At 45.1% G+C, this 15,427-nt stretch overlaps 1 protein-coding gene across 9 annotated transcripts in view; it reads left to right on the top strand.

Moving 5' to 3' along the window:
- Window positions 1-6,732: 6,732 nt before the first annotated feature.
- PRDM2 (PR/SET domain 2) overlaps window positions 6,733-15,427 on the top strand; it is a 127,588-nt gene continuing 118,893 nt past the window's right edge. For 3 of the 9 annotated variants that reach the window (XM_070511016.1, XM_044769725.2, XM_044769719.2), the window contains exon 1: window positions 6,733-6,844. The gene's annotated coding sequence lies outside the window, so the exon portion shown is untranslated. The remainder of the gene's footprint in view (window positions 6,845-15,427) is intronic. The other 6 variants (XM_044769726.2, XM_044769722.2, XM_070511019.1 and 3 more) reach the window with 6 other exon arrangements.

The following is a 15,427-nucleotide window of genomic DNA, read 5'->3' as shown; positions in this document are numbered from 1 at the left end:
TCCCGTGACCGGTATTCTCATAAGAAGGCCATGTGCAGATACAGAGAGACACAGGGAAGACAGCCATGTGAAGATGGAGACAGATTTGGAGTTTTTAATTTTTTTCTTCTTCCAGAAGGAACCAACTCTGCCAACACTTTGATTTCGGGCTTCTAGCCTCCAGAACTGTGAGAGAATTAAATTTCTGTTGTTCTAAGCCACTCAGTTTGTGGTGCTTTCTTAAGGCTGCCCTAGGAATCTAATATAACTCCTAAGAGAAGATTTCATGGAAATGCTGGCTTCTGAAGAGAGGCGAAATTTGGAGGGAGGAGAGAAGGAGTGATGAGCAAATTCTAGATGAAAAGCAAGTGAAGAAAAACAGAGACAGAGCATTTCCAGAGCACAGTGGGGCGGTGAGAAGTGTGGACTCGGGAACATGCAGTTCATGATGATGATGATTGAGTGCTGTCTGCATAGGTGGGACGGGCCATCCTGTCAGCAGACACCCCTGCAAAGGGACACCCAGGAGCTTCCAATCTGGGAAACAAACGCAGGCTCGGGGCTTTACCAGCTCAGCGCTAGCTGCACGTTCCTGTACCTGATTTATCTTCGACTCCTTCTCACTTTGCTTGCTATTTCCTGCTGAAAAATATTTTCAGTTTATGTCTTTGTTGCCAACCTACATGTTTTATTCATGCTTTCATGGTGGTGTATTAGTGAATTAATTCTGCCTTCGAGGAAGATGAAGACTTTAATAAACTTCCCTTTGTAGTCTCTGGAACAAAACTACAGTGGCCTTTGGGCTTGTTACACCAGATGTTCTGAAATAGGAATGAATGCTGCTATTTAGGGACCCCTATGTGGGAAATTCTGAACTTTTTAACTGATTTATTAACATGTTTGGTTCTAAAAATGTACTATAAGAAGCGTGATGGAAAAACCTAGAAACAGTGCTCTGAATTTTCTTATAGAGGGGAATACATTTATTTTGGGAGTCATGAATTTGAACTGGTTAAAACGTTAGCATCTTGGAATTGGTTTTCTTTCTCTTCTTTTCTTTTCTTTCTACATGATTCTTATATTTGTTGCTGTTCCAATCCAGAAAAGGTTACTAGACAAACCACAACTGTATAAAATGCCAATTCATTCACTTTCGTCCAGCTGCTCCCTGATGCCCTTCCTTCTTTTTTTAATGATTCAGTATTTGTACAGGCTGTGAAATGATCACCACAATAAGTCTAATTAACCCCTGTCACCATACATAGTTACTGAATTTTTTTCTTCTGATGAGAACTTTTAAGATTTACTCTTAACAACGTTCAAATATGCATTACAGTATTATTAGCTATAATTGCCATGCTGTACATTACATCATCATGACACTTATTTTATAACTGGAAGTTTGTACCTTTTGACATCCTTCATCCATTTTGCCAACCCCAACCCCCACCTCTGGCAACCTCCACTCTGTTCTCTGTATCTATGAGTTTGGTGGTGATTTTTTTTTATTCCACATATAAGCAAGATTGCACAGTATTTGCCTTTCTGTTGGACTTATTTCACTTAGCATAATGCCATCAAGGTCCATCCATGCTGTTGCAAATGGCAAGATTTCATTCCTTTTTATGGCTGAATAATATTCCATTATATACAGATACACACATTTTCTTTATCCCTCATCCATCAACGGACACTTAGGCTTTTCTCATATCTTGGCTATTGTGAATAACAGTGCAATGATCAAAGGGGTGCAGTTATCTTTCTGAGTTAATGTTTTCACTTTCTTCAGATAAATACTTAGAACTGGAATTGCTTGATTGTAAGGTAGGTCTATTTTTAATTATTTGAGGAATCTCCATACCATTTTCCATAGTGGCTGCACCAGTTTGCACTCCCACCAGCAGTGTATGAGAGTTCCCTTTTCTCCACATCCTCTCCAACACTTGTTATTTTTTGTCTTTTTGATAATACTCATTCTAACAGGAGAGGTGACATCTCATTGTGGTTTTGATTTCTATTTCCCTAATTATTAATGATGTTGAGCATCTTTCAAGTACCTGTTGGTCATCTGTACACCTTCTTTGGAAAAACGTCTATTCAGATCCTCTGCCCTTTAATTTGATTGCTTGTTATTTTGCTATTGAGTTATATGAGTTCGTTCTAATTTTGGAAATTAACCCCTTATCAGATAAATGGTTTTCAAATATCTTCTCCCATTCCGTAGGTTGCCTTAAAGCAACACTGAAAACAATGGAGTGGGAGCACGTGCTCGTGGAGCTGTAGGGAGCAGAAGGATGCCGTTCGCCGTGTACTGTGCTCTGCTGTGCTTTGGAGCAAGTCCAATCTGCTCCATGAGATCCTAAGTTCTTGGAGGGCATGGGTGGTGTCTTTGTCCCTTTGTGTTCTCCCTAGTGCCTAGAGAGGGCAGCGCTAAGAGCCCCTCGATGACTGGGGAGCAGTGTGGCCAGCAGACAGACCATGAACTTTGACAGCGGTCAAGTCCTCGAATCCTGGCTCTGGCACTCACCAGCTGTGCCCCTTTAAAATCTGCTTCAACCTCTTCTGTAAAACAGAAGCTGCTGCTGTTGCTGTGGTGAGGATCACATGAGAAGGTGACATGAAGTGCCACTGCAGACTGGCACTCAGTACAGTTCCCCTGCTCACAGTTCAATCTCACCGCCGCTAAGATTCCCTTGTACACCTGGATGCTGCAGAAGTTTTGGCACTGAAATTACGCTGCCCAAAGTGTCCATTATGCAATGAGATGTATCTTTAGCCCCCAGAATTTCTATCTTTGAACTTCATTTGTTCATTTCTAATCAGAACCCAGAATCCAAGTTCCAAATCTACTGGTTGCTGCTCTGCTTGCTCAGATGTCATTCCTTGCTCAGGTACATCACGTGGCAGAGGGATGGCGAGTGGGGAGGGTGAGGTGAAGAAACTGGGCGAAGAGACTCTGGATCTCGTTGAGAACAATTTGCAGTCACGAGGAAAGGGGACTTGGCAGTTGTTTTTTTTAAGTAAGCGATGTGTTACTTGAGCAAAGTATGCATTCATTTGGTGCAGCTGCCCTTAGACACCCAATCCCCTTTCTCCTGACCATGAGATGCTCTTGTCTGACAGTCCAGGGAGAGTCTTGAGAATGGTCTCTTTATGCAGATATTAAAAAAAAATACTTCTCAGTTCCTACCCCCAGTATCTCAGTTGAGGAATGACTGGTTGAGAGCAAGTAGTGGTGGAGTTGCCTATACCAGCTCTCAGGCTTTTCCACGCATGTGCGTGTGTGTGTGTGCGTGTGTGTGTAGTAAAGATTACTTGCTATGCCTGCAGCTTACTAGGGAGCTAAATAGTCTAGGTTCAAAATCTGGTTCTGTTACTAACTAGGCAAGTTCTTTAACCCTTCCTGGTCTCAGCCTCCTCCGCTGTAAAATGAGGATAGTGTTTATCACCTGGGGTTGCTATGCGGATGAGATGGTACATGTAAGATACCCAGAAGAGAAGCCAGTGGAGAACAACACTGTTATTATTCGGGGAATTTGAAGTCCACTTACATTTCCATTGGTGATGTGTTGTAAATTCTTTAATCTTCGTTGTCAAATCTTTCATCTTTTAGGAGCAATGCTGTAGGTCTGCTGGCTGCCATGCTGAGGCACAGTGTCTTCGGTCCACACACATTTGCTCTAATCCAGCCACATCAGAAGAGCCAGGGATAAGACTTTTTTCCCATTAAAAATATCTATCTAGTGTTCACTATGTGCCAGATACTGTTCTGGGTACTGGGATGCTGTGGTGAATGATGATTATTGTCCTCTGTAATGGAATTGCATGCCAAGGTACAAAACCAGCCAGGACCTGTACTAGATGTACCCATGCAGAGCGGAGTTTCATTGATGTTCTAGATCTAGACAAAGAGTACATTTTCTACTTCCAGCCCATAATATAGAAATGGTCCATGAGATGTGACGAAATGTCTCAAACTCTTTCCCTCATCCTTTAGCAATATATGTCACCTTTTCAAAGAGGCAAGATTATTATTTAGCATCTCAGACAGATAATAAACACTCATGAAATTACATTGTATCCTCAATAATTCATATCTTTTTGGATTAAATTGATAACATGTATATATATATATATACATTCATCCTGAGAAGTGGCACAGGTTGAAAAATAGAAACATGTCCAGGAGAAATACGCAGACGAAAAATACACAATCGCTGATTAAGGGGGGAATTCAGCAGTGCTGAGAATATACCCAGTGTGGCAGCCTAAAAAATCATCCCCAAAGATATGTCTATGTCCTAATCCCCATAGGGCAAGTCTTTGCAGATGTGATTAAGTGATGGATCTTGAGTTGGGGAGGTTATCCTGTATTATCTGGGTGGGTCCCAAATGCAATCTCATGTACCCCTAAAAGAGGAAGGCAGAGGGAAACTTGACCACATAGCGAGAAGAAGGTGATACGAACTTGAAGCAAAGAGAGATTTAAAGATGCTGGCCTTGAAGACTGATGTGGCCACAAGCCTAGGAATGCTGGCAGTCACCAGAAACCGAAAAAGAAAAGGAACAATTCTCCCCTACAGCCTCCAGAGGGAGCGTGGCCCTGCTGAGGTCTTGATTTTGGCCCGGGGAGACTGACTTTGGGCTTCTGGCTCCTAGAACTGTGAGAGAATAGATTTCTGGCGTTTTAAGCCCCCCCTTTTGCAGTAATTTGTTACAAGTGTCACAGGAAACTAACATACCCTGCCATTTTAGATTAATGACAAGGAGGACAACCACTGATTACTCTGTCAGCCCTCTCTTGCTATGATGCTATCTAGCCTATGTTCTGGTTCACTGCATCACGTCTAACTTCATGTTTTAAAATTTTCTTTCACATCCTATTGAATACCAGATGCCATACAGCTGTTCCTTTAAATCTTTGTTTTGTACGTCAGCGTTTTGATTGTGGATGAAATGATGGAGTCTGACTCTTTGGAGCTATTCCAGATGATTTTGATGCATGGATCACATTGGAAGGCATCCATCTGGGTAAGGAATGGAAAAGTCTGATGTCAGCTTGACTCCCAGCAGAGTACACTATTTTAGTGACATGCATGCAAGGATCTCCCAGATCTAGGGTCTCTTTCCTTTAAGTAGTGGAAGAAATAACCAAACTCTTGAGGTTTGATTGCTTTTTTTCTTAGGCACTGTGCTGGCCTTGTTACTTTTTAATACCTTGATAAAATTTACTCTGATGAGGTTATCTTCATTTGTTCACAATATCTCACTATGTCTTTAGCAACAGCATCATCCCTTTACAATAAGATTCTAAGATGATACATCATGTTTTCTTAAACCCTAGTTACATAAATGGGCTTGTGTGCTCCTTCAAAAGTTTCCAGGGGCTGGCCTGGTGGTGCAGCGGTTCCGGCTGCATGTTCTGCTTCGGTGGCCCGGGGTTTGCTGGTTCAGATCCTGGGTGCGGACATGGCACTGCTTGCCACGCCATGCTGTGGTAGGCGTCCCGCATAGAAAATAGAGGAAGATGGGCTCGGATATTAGCTCAGGCCAGTCTTCCTCAGCAAAAAGAGGAAGACTGGCAGCAGTTAGCTCAGGGCTAATCTTGCTCAGAAAAAAAAAAGTTTCCAGAGCACACCTGCATCTAACTTGGTGTCTATTCTTTAAGGTGGGTCCTTTCCAGAGGCCTAAAGTCGCCCATTACATTTAGACCCTTCCTCATTCCATTCTCAGGGCTTTATCTTGAGGTGGTCTTGGCTTTAAATGCCATCCATATGCGGCAACTCCCACCTTTCTATCTCGCCTCCAGCCTGCATCTCTCCCCCCAGCTCCAGACTCCTTTCCAACTGCCTGCTAGCCATCTCTCCTTGAATGGCTATTAGACGCGTCCAGTTCAACCCAGGTCATCTCCACGAGAGCACGTACTCGTCGTCATCACCCAGGCGGTCTACTGCGTCCTCGTCTGCAAATAGTAAGTTCCATAAGGACAAGGCCAACGTTGTGTTCTGTGCCTTGGCCGCAGCCCCTAAAGCACTGCGCTAGGCACACGGCTGGCGGGCAGAAACCAATCGCTTGCAACCAAGGAGCAAATAAACCTGGCTGCATCGGCCCTCTTACAGTTTGATGTCTTTGGGTGAAGGAAGACGAGTCTTTCTGAGAGCAGCGACGAATGGGGTCTATGTTTATTCATCCGACAGGGTCTTAGTGGTGACCCCTCTGTCCTTCCTTTCAATAAAGGCTGGGGATTCTCGTAGGAACTTTCAGTAGCGCGGAATCCCAGCCCTTACGGCGGTCGGTTTGGATGCGGGGAGCTGGGGCACCGGCCGCTGGGCTTTGCCTTCAGAGGCGCCGCCCGTGGGGTCCGCCGTGTCCCTGCGAGGACCGGCCCGACAGCGCGAGGCATTCCGGCGGCCAGGCGTCGGGGCCCGCGCGGTCCGGGGTCGTCGGGGCCCGTGAGAAGCGAGGTCGGGGCCCTGCGGCGGCCAGGCGTCGGGGCCCGCGCGGTTCCGGGGTCGTTGGGGCCCGTGAGAAGCGAGATCGGGGCCCGCGCGGTTCCGGGTCGGGGCCCGAGGGGCCAGGAGTCAGGGCCCGCACGGTCCGGGGTCGTCGGGGCCCGCGAGAAGCGAGGTCGGGGCCCTGCGGCGGCCAGGCGTAGGGGGTCCCGCGCGGCCGGCGGTCTTCCTGCCCGGGGTCGCGGGCGCGGGCGGAGAGCGCCCGGGAGGCCGCGGCCGGCGCCGCCCGACGTCACTTCCGACCGGAGCCAAGATGGCGGCGGCGCGGCCGCGGGCGCCGGGGCGGGCGGAGCGGCGGCGGCGGCGCGGGCGGCGGCTCTGGGCGCGCTGAGGCGTGGGGCGCGGCGGCGCAGGTAAGAGGCGGCCGGGGCGGGCGGCTTCCGGGACGGCGGCGGGCTGGGCGCCGGGACGCCCGTTCCTGCCCGCGAGGGGGCGGCGGCGGCGGCGGCGGCGACACGCCGGGGACCCGGGCGGGCGGGCGAGCGGACGCGCCCCCTCCGAGGGCCGGCGTCCCGGGCCGGCGGGGCCCCGGACGAAGCGCGCCCCGCCGGCGGTTCGGGGGCGGCCGGGTCCCTCCGTCCGGCGCCCAGCGCCCGGTCCGGCCTCGGGGCCCGCCCGGGGAAGTCGCGGGCTGGCTTTGTCGCCGTTGGGCTGCCGCGCGCCCCGCGAGGGGACGCGGGCGGGCGGCTGCGAGTCCCGGGGCTCGCGCGGGGCCCGGGCCGCCCCAATTTCCAGTCGCTTCGCTTTTCTCTTTTGTGTTCCAGCCGAAGGTGCCTTCCACCCTCGCATTCTTGTGTGTCTTGTGTGTCTTGCGTCTTTGTGATGCTTAGTTTGTGTGGTTGAAACCTGGAAACGGTCTCCCTCAATATTCCCATCCTAGACCCACCGGTGTTTTTGTGTTTATTTTTAACAGACGTGCACTTCTATGTGGTTAATTTCGTTACTAACGATGTTCGCCAACCTGTTTTTGATGGTGGCAGGTGGGACCCGAAGTAGACCTAACGGGTCAGTGTCCTCCCCAAGCCGCCCACCCACGCGTGGACCCCGGAGCCGCGCCCGGCCGCCGTCAGTGGGGCCGTGAGTGCGGGAGCAGCCCCCCGTTTCACCGGGAAGCCCCAGTTCCCTTAGCCACGCGGCTGCAGTTCTCCCCAAGACAGGCGATCCACGCTGGCCCCCGTTTCCTTCCACTCGTTGCGTTGAGGTTTTGGTTTTATTTCAGAAGTGCAACGCCGTTGGGTGAATCCCAGTTAGGTCCTGACCTCCCTTGAAACACACACTAAAATGGTCTTCCCCGAAAGCCACTGACATATTTCTGAAAGTTTTTGTTAACTCCAGGTTAACAAAAAGCAGCCACAAGGTTTGACAACAAACGGAACCTTTCAATGATTCTCTTCCCTCTGATGCCAGACTTCGTGTTGATGGCATCAGTTGCGTCCAAGTATTGGAAAAATGTGGGCCTTAAAAATTTTTTTTTAACATGTTATGACTTTTGCTTTACAAATATTAAGGAGGAGGAACCGAAACACATAATCCTGTGTTCTTTTTTCGTAGGATTTTGTTTTGGAGATGGCATGCAGCTGCCCCGTCCTTCCCTCCAAGCTTCCTTACGAACACTTGACCACAGTCTCTTACGCGCAGGACCTCAGTGTAGCCTTGAGAGGAGCTTTAAAGATCATTTTATTAATAAACCTCCTCATTTCAAGGTGTGGAAACTGAGACTGAAATTTGTAGGGGGACCAACACTCGTTCACAGCTTCTGGCCTTCCAGGGGTATTTTTGGTTTGATTTAAATAACTTAGTCCATTTGAAGTGCTTAGAATAAACTGCCAGGCACACCATGATAATGCTCAATAAAGATGCCATTTGTTGTTTCTCAAGGTGATTTCTTCAACGGAAAACGCTGGCATATTCAGATTTGGGTTCCCCCCCCTTTTTGTGGACAGTTCCAGAAACAATGCGGTCTAAATTTGTAATAATGTATTAGTTTTGTAAGTACTGTACAAAACATAACAAGAGTCTCACTGTAGACCAGTTTGAAAATAGAGAAAAGCACAAAGAAGGAATAGAAATCAGCTCTAACCTTCCCACTCCGCAGATAACCACTGTTAACATTTTGGCAGACTTCCTCCTGGTCTCTCTTGATGTGCGCGTGTGTGTTTCTTTACTTATATGTATTTATTCTCTCCTGTTATTTACATTTTATGCAGAATTGGTATCATACTGTATATATTGTTTGTAACCTGTCTTCCCTTACAATATTGTGAGCCTATACCTATGCTGGTAAATATTTTTCATTATGATTTTTAATGGCTGTGTGATATATGGATAGGTCATAATTTATTTATCAATTCCGTATTGATCAGTAAGGTTTCTGTAGGCTGAGATTTTCTCGTCATTAAGATTTGTTCAAAAGGCTTTTCCACTGTGAATTTCAAAATTCTGTAATCTTTTAAGATATGTGAAAATGTAAATTCTGTTTTTTAGCCTCTACATATGCATTTTTCCTGCCAATGCAGTTATAAGAAGCAGCGTTCACTTTCAGCTCCCTTTTATTCTGTTCTCCCTCAGTCGGGTCTGGGCAGTTACGTACATATATCTGCACACGTTCTTTTGATGATTATTTTACATTAGATGTTTATTCATGGGACTGTTTCTTTACGCTGCCGATCTCTTTTCAAGTTCAAGATCTGATTTACAAACCTTTTAAGTCCTGTTAAATCATAGACTTTCTGAGATGGAAAGTACCTTAGGTTATTTACTATTTTCATCTTCTCTGATTTGCTTTTCATGCTATTTTTAATACTCATGCAGAAAAAAAAAAAAAAAACCTGTGGGCTGCCACTAGAAAACTGTGTAGTGGGGAGTGAAAAGGGAGTAGGTGGACAGTGGGGGAAATTGTCAATTACATGGCGAAGTGTAGATACGGGGAGTTTCCAGATGATGGGGACATTACCTGACAGTCGTTACTACTGATATTGCTGACGTGTGTCCACTGCCTTGCGCTTGGCCTGCTGCCCATCGGCTATGCTGTCACCCTTGGGAGCATTTGGTTAGAGGTCTGGGGTAGTATTCTGGCTCTCTCCTTTTTTTTTTCTTGAGGAAGATTGGCCCTGAGCTAACATCTGCCAATCCTCCTCTTTTTGCTGAGGAAGACTGGCCCTGAGCTAACATCCATGCCCATCTTCCTCTACTTTATATGTGGGACGCCTACCACAGCGTGGCTTGCCAAGCAGTGCCATGTCCGCACCAGGGATCCGAACCTCGGGCCACTGAAGCGGAACATGTGCACTTAACTGCTGCGCCACCGAGCCGGCCCCCTGGCTCTCTCCTTTTGAAGTTAGAAGTATTAGAGCTGTAAGTATCATCTTCTTAGAGCAACTGAAAGCTGTGGACTCCAATAGTGAGAGCAATACTTGGCTTCCATTAAGGTAAGGTTTCTTCACCTCAGCACTGTGGACATTGGGGCCTGGGTAGTTCTTTGTTGTGGAGGCCGTGCTGTACAGTGTAGGACACTGTAGCAGCCTCACAGGCCTCTCCCCACCAGGCGCCAGGAGCACCTCCCCCGAGTCAGGACAGCTGATCCAGTCTGCAGAGGTTGGCAGGTGTCCCTCGGGGGGCAAAATCGCCCCCATTCCCAACTGCTGCGTTGAAGGAAGGCTCATCTGACTGGGTGGTTGAGTCGCTGAAGCAGTTTCTGGAATCTCTTTAGTCAAAACCTGTAAGAATAGACTGCATGGTTTACATGAAGTCCACCTCGAAGGCGGCAGTGGACTTAGAGGCCTGTGCAGGTTCCTTCCTGCAATTGGTTTTATGACTTTATTGGATGGTCACTTTCAGAAGTTTTGCTTTTGTGGCGAAAGATAAAGCAATGTGAGGTAATCTGGAAACTGCGAAGGAATTTTCGTGACATATGAACGCCATGCCTAGTATGTAGATTAAATTATTATGAAATTTAAATAAATTTGCGTAGAGTTGGTACATGGTGAATAATTTAAGCTTGTGGTTTCTTATACTGACTAGCATGGAAACAGCTGTCTTTTCTCCTAGAAAACGAGCCTTAAGCAGCCCCTAGAAGACTGTAGAAGCCAAACTAGTTTTTCTAAAATCTCCTTTTTTTTAAAACAACCGATTCAGTGTTATGCACTGAAAGTGGTGAATTTATCTTGAGGAAATAAAGGTTTACTTCTGAAGTGCTTACATAACTTTAACTTATTGCTTTATAATTGAAAGATAGCTTATTGCTCTTCATGACAAACTTGCTTCATCAGTGCAACTTTCCTAGGGTGAAAAAAGTCTTAAGTTGTCAAATCCTCATTTGTAATCCTTAACAGTATAGATGGGATAGATTGAAGTTTTGTTGTGGCGTAAGTAATCTTTAGTTAGGACTTCCTGATAAATAAAACATAAAAAGGAGATGTGCTGTTGGACCACAATTGGTTTTCTGAATCATAGAATATCTGTGTTATTTCACTGGAATGAAAGCCTGTGTCATTTGAATTTTCTTTCTTAAAAAGAATGCCTTTCATTCCTCACCCCCACCTCCCTGAAGCATGAGTTAGTTATTGTATGTAGTAAATCTTGTTGATTCCGAGTGAAATATGCATATAATCTTTTTCTCAGTAGTGTATAGTATTTATTCTCAGAGTCTGGGTTCCTGTCATGCCTATACTGTATTTTCATTTATTAGTCCTTTGGAACATGCAGTAAAGGAGGTTTCACAGAGTACTTATATATTTGCCAGCCATTTTGGTGAAAAGAGTATTTTGTAGCTCTTGCAATAAATCATATGATAGGCTTTGCTTTGAAAGAGCTAAACGACTTCTTGGCACGGCTTGCCTGAAATATGTAAAGCTAGGTGCAACTGTTAGTTTGATTACGTTGGGCAGCCCGTCTGGAAATTGGTAAAACCTACAGATTTTACGTGTGTTTTCTAAGTACTTCCACTAAGACTACGTTAAACTCTGGTGGGAAAATTCTGTGGCATTTTCAAATAATTTAAATGATGTCATCAAAATTTGAAAAGAATTGTGAAATTCACCGAACCTTTATATAGTTCAGTATGAATCCTGCACACAACCTAAGACCTTATTAAGACAATATAAATTAAGCATAATTTGGAGTATCACTATTAAAAATGACATTCTAAATGTTTCTCACCCTGTGAGGCTTATTTTAGGGACTTGGCCAAAATTCTGAAAGACCTAGTTTTTAAGTACATCTGAAAGTGGGAGTTTTAAAAAGAAGGGCTCTTGCGATAAATTTAGGTGTTAATTGTGGAGCTCTGTTACTTGTTAGAGGTCACTGAGTAGGGCAGGTCACCTCTTTCAGGAGGTAAGTGTTGTGTCAGTCAAGGCCCTGGTAACTGAATTGAGCCCTGCCTGGGTGTCCAGGACACACTGTATCCCAGATCAGGCGGCCCTGTTATTTCTGGCTGTGGAGGGGGAGGTCAGTTACTCTCTCAGCTCTTCCCATTTGTAAAGTGGAAACAATGGTTACTTCTTTCTTTCACTGGGATGTTTTGAGATGAATAGGTGAAGAATATGCAAGCAATTTGAGATACTTTAGGTTTTTCAAAAATATTAATAGCATTTTTCTTAGGAGTTTTTCTTCATACAGTGGGTCTTGAGGGATAATGTGGCACAGTTGTTGTTGAGAGAAACCTTCCAAGTTATGTCTGAGTCCTTAGAGTTTTGGCCTCCCCCCACCTCCCCTTACTGAGCATGGTGGAGTGGGGGGTGAGTGTGTTTCTAATCTCTTCCATCCCTTTCACAAAGCCAAATCCTTGTCTTCTACTGTTCTCTCTGGATATTTTTTCCCTTGGTGATTTTGTCTGGCCCCAGGCACCCCCTTGCGGCTGAAGCCTTCTAAATCCCCAGCCTGGAAAGCCGTTCTGTGCCAGGACCTCGCTTTCCATTTGATAGATGCAGCTTTCCATGTGGCTGTCTGGCCTCCCTTCAGAGTCTCTCAAATGGAGTTCACCACCTACCTTCCCCTTAAATACCATCCCTGCTCCTGGCTTGCTAGATCGCTAAAATATATTCATTCCTCCAATCAGTCACATTCCAGACTTTGAACTCATCTTCATCATCTCTTTTTGCCTCCTGTTCAGTTAGAAAACACATTCTGTCCATTTTTCTTCTGTAGTGTCGGTCATATTTTTTGTTTCTTTTCAGCTGTCATCTGTGGTTCAAACCCTTTTCGTTTATCATCTCAGATTCTTAACCGGCTTATCTGGCCTCAGTCTTTCTGACTGTACTCTCCCCACCTACGTGCTTACTCTTTCCTGTCAACATAATCTTAAACTGTCAGACTTTGTTTTGTTCGTGGCACTCCTCAGTCAGAAACTCCTTGTGGCTGACGTTGCTCATCCCAGGTGGCCGAAGCTGCCTTCCTGATGGCCAGTCGTGAAACTGGGCTCTTCCCCTGACCTCCTGCCTGCATTTGTTCCTGGCTCTGCCTCCAAGTGGCTCTTCTGACCTTCAGGGCTTTCGGAGTAGGTCGAGAGGGAGGATGGGAAGGACAACAACTCCTCACACCACATCTGGGCAGCCCTCCCCACAGGGCAAGATGCCGTTTAACCTGGCGCTCAGACTGCCCAACAGCTGTCCCATCTAGTCTATCACTGCTCTGCCCAGACCCTCGCGTGAGTCCACTGTTTGCTTTCCCACAGCTGGTAGCACCAAGAGGTAGTCTCTCATCCGTTTTATCATAAATGGGGAGGCATTTATCTTTACCTTGAAACAACAACTACGAATATGTTATTTTGAGGAAACATACTGTCCTTAAAAAAAAAGTTCGCATGTGTACCAGAGCTTCTTAAACTGTAGAGCAGTAAACAGACATTGCTCTGCAAACAGTAGGCGTTAACTATTATAGTTAGAGGATAGACCCTAAACCACAGATTTTATTTAAGTAGATGAGTCACTTCCTACCAAAATACTAAATGCCTTGACAAACTCTTGGGGGAAGACCTATAGAATCTTTTGGTGAGATAAGTGTGCCTGGCATCTTGGCAAAATATAGTTTAGGTTGTCACTGTATCTACTGGAACTTCCAGTCTTGCTTTAGGTGGGTTCACTTATGAATTTAGGAAGCCGCTTTGTCATTTATGTGTAGTTTTTGGAAGGTGAGTTTTCCTATGTATTTTATTGTGTGGGAAAAACCAAGAACGGTCTGAGCAGCCCCTTGCAAGATGACTATATTATGCTTCGAGGGTCTTCACTCGAGGAAATGAATACTTGAGTGCCAGGACCAGCCCATCACGCTGCTGAAGCTTCCTTCCCCTTTTCAAGAAATTCAGAAGTATTTTGCAGGGTTCCTGAAAATCCCTCAATTTTAAATGTTTAGCCCCCAAAGTAACATCCACATCGGCAACTCCAGTGCAAAAACAATAACTCAAAGGGTCAACGGAGAATTCGTTTTAATTTGGGAATTGTGAAATGAGCTATCATGGGGCATCTTGCTTTAGACGTTTTGTGTTTGAGTTGCAAGCTTGGCATTTGAGTGTTAGAAAAAAAACTAAGTCAATTCTTTCCTATGATAATTGAAAGTTTTTACGCATGTAACATAGGGAAAATGTTAGAAAAGTGTCGTTCCGTAGGAACGTCTTTGCTTCTAGGGTTCTTTCGCAGGATATGCAGTCAGCAGTTGCTCAGGTTGGGCTTTTTCTGGGAGAGATGGGAGTTGTAATAGAATCTTTAATCTGTGGCACAGTTCTCGTCAGACAGCAGGGACTGGCTGGAAAGCATTTGTATTCTTGCCCACCCACCTTTTCATGTGAATTTTTCTATCTTTATTTTTTGACAAGTAGTCTTGAAAATAAGGAAAGGAAATTGACTTTTTAATTTATGGGTATTTTGAGTGGATGGAGTTCCTTCATGCAGGAAAGTTGACAATGATTCTTTTGTTTTTACTGGCAAGGGGAGGAACATCCTGCTGTTACGGTGAGAGTAGTATGTTTTAATTTCTTTAGAGAAACTAAGTGTTTTTAGTTGTGGGGTTAGAGGGAATTATTGTAGGAACCCTAAACAAAACCTGAAATTTATAATGTGATAAATTACGTGTTCAGTACAATATAATGACATAGATGTATTAATTTAATCAAAAGAATAAGGGAGAACATATATTAATAGCTGTCCGTCAACCAGGTTAAGTGATAAATAATCAGCAGTTGCTCTTTATTAGTGGATGTGTGGAGCAGTACTTTTTGAAGAATTTCTCTTTGATCTTTTTTTCCCCTTCAAGTAAAGGAGAGATTCTAGGGGAGGAAAAAACCCCTAGAGTGCCATAGTCTAAATTTGCATTTATAGTACTTTCCTCACATATCCGCAGGTCTCTTATATATGTTCTACTGTGTGTTTACCTCACGTATTTCAGACAAAAGCTCTAATCAGCCTCATTTTCTCATTGGAGCTCTGCAGCTCTAAAGCCATTCAGAACAGCGGACCCTCTGTTTTCAGCCTCTGGAACGTGGAAACTATTGTCATACCATATTCTCCCACCTGGAGTAAATTCGCTAAACCCTGCTTTCTTGTTTAGGTTTGTGGCAGGACACTGCGCTATGAATTTGGGGAATCGGGCCCTGGGATATTTGTCTGTGGTGTTCTGGGCCTCACTGAGGAAACTAGTTTATTGAAATGGGAAAAATTATTGGTTTATTTGTGAGCATTCTGTTCTCTATCTCTTGGTATATTTTTTAGGTAGGGAAATTCCTCTGTGTGGTATGCTCTGATATACCATTGCCTTTTTGCCTTAGATAGAATCATTCTAGAGGGCGAGAGACGTGAGCAACCAGTTGCAAGCAGTAAGAGTTCATACCCTCTGATTCAGCAGTTTACCAAATCTTTGCTATTTTTTCAGTGTCTATCTTTACACATACACACGGTCTCCTGATTCTTAAAATGATGAACATATCGTGTTTGATTTTTCCCTTTAGC

This window comes from Equus asinus, chromosome 5 (assembly GCF_041296235.1).
Source record: "Equus asinus isolate D_3611 breed Donkey chromosome 5, EquAss-T2T_v2, whole genome shotgun sequence".
NCBI classification, from domain to species: Eukaryota; Metazoa; Chordata; class Mammalia; order Perissodactyla; family Equidae; genus Equus; species Equus asinus.
This window is presented reverse-complemented; position numbering and strand designations above follow the sequence as displayed.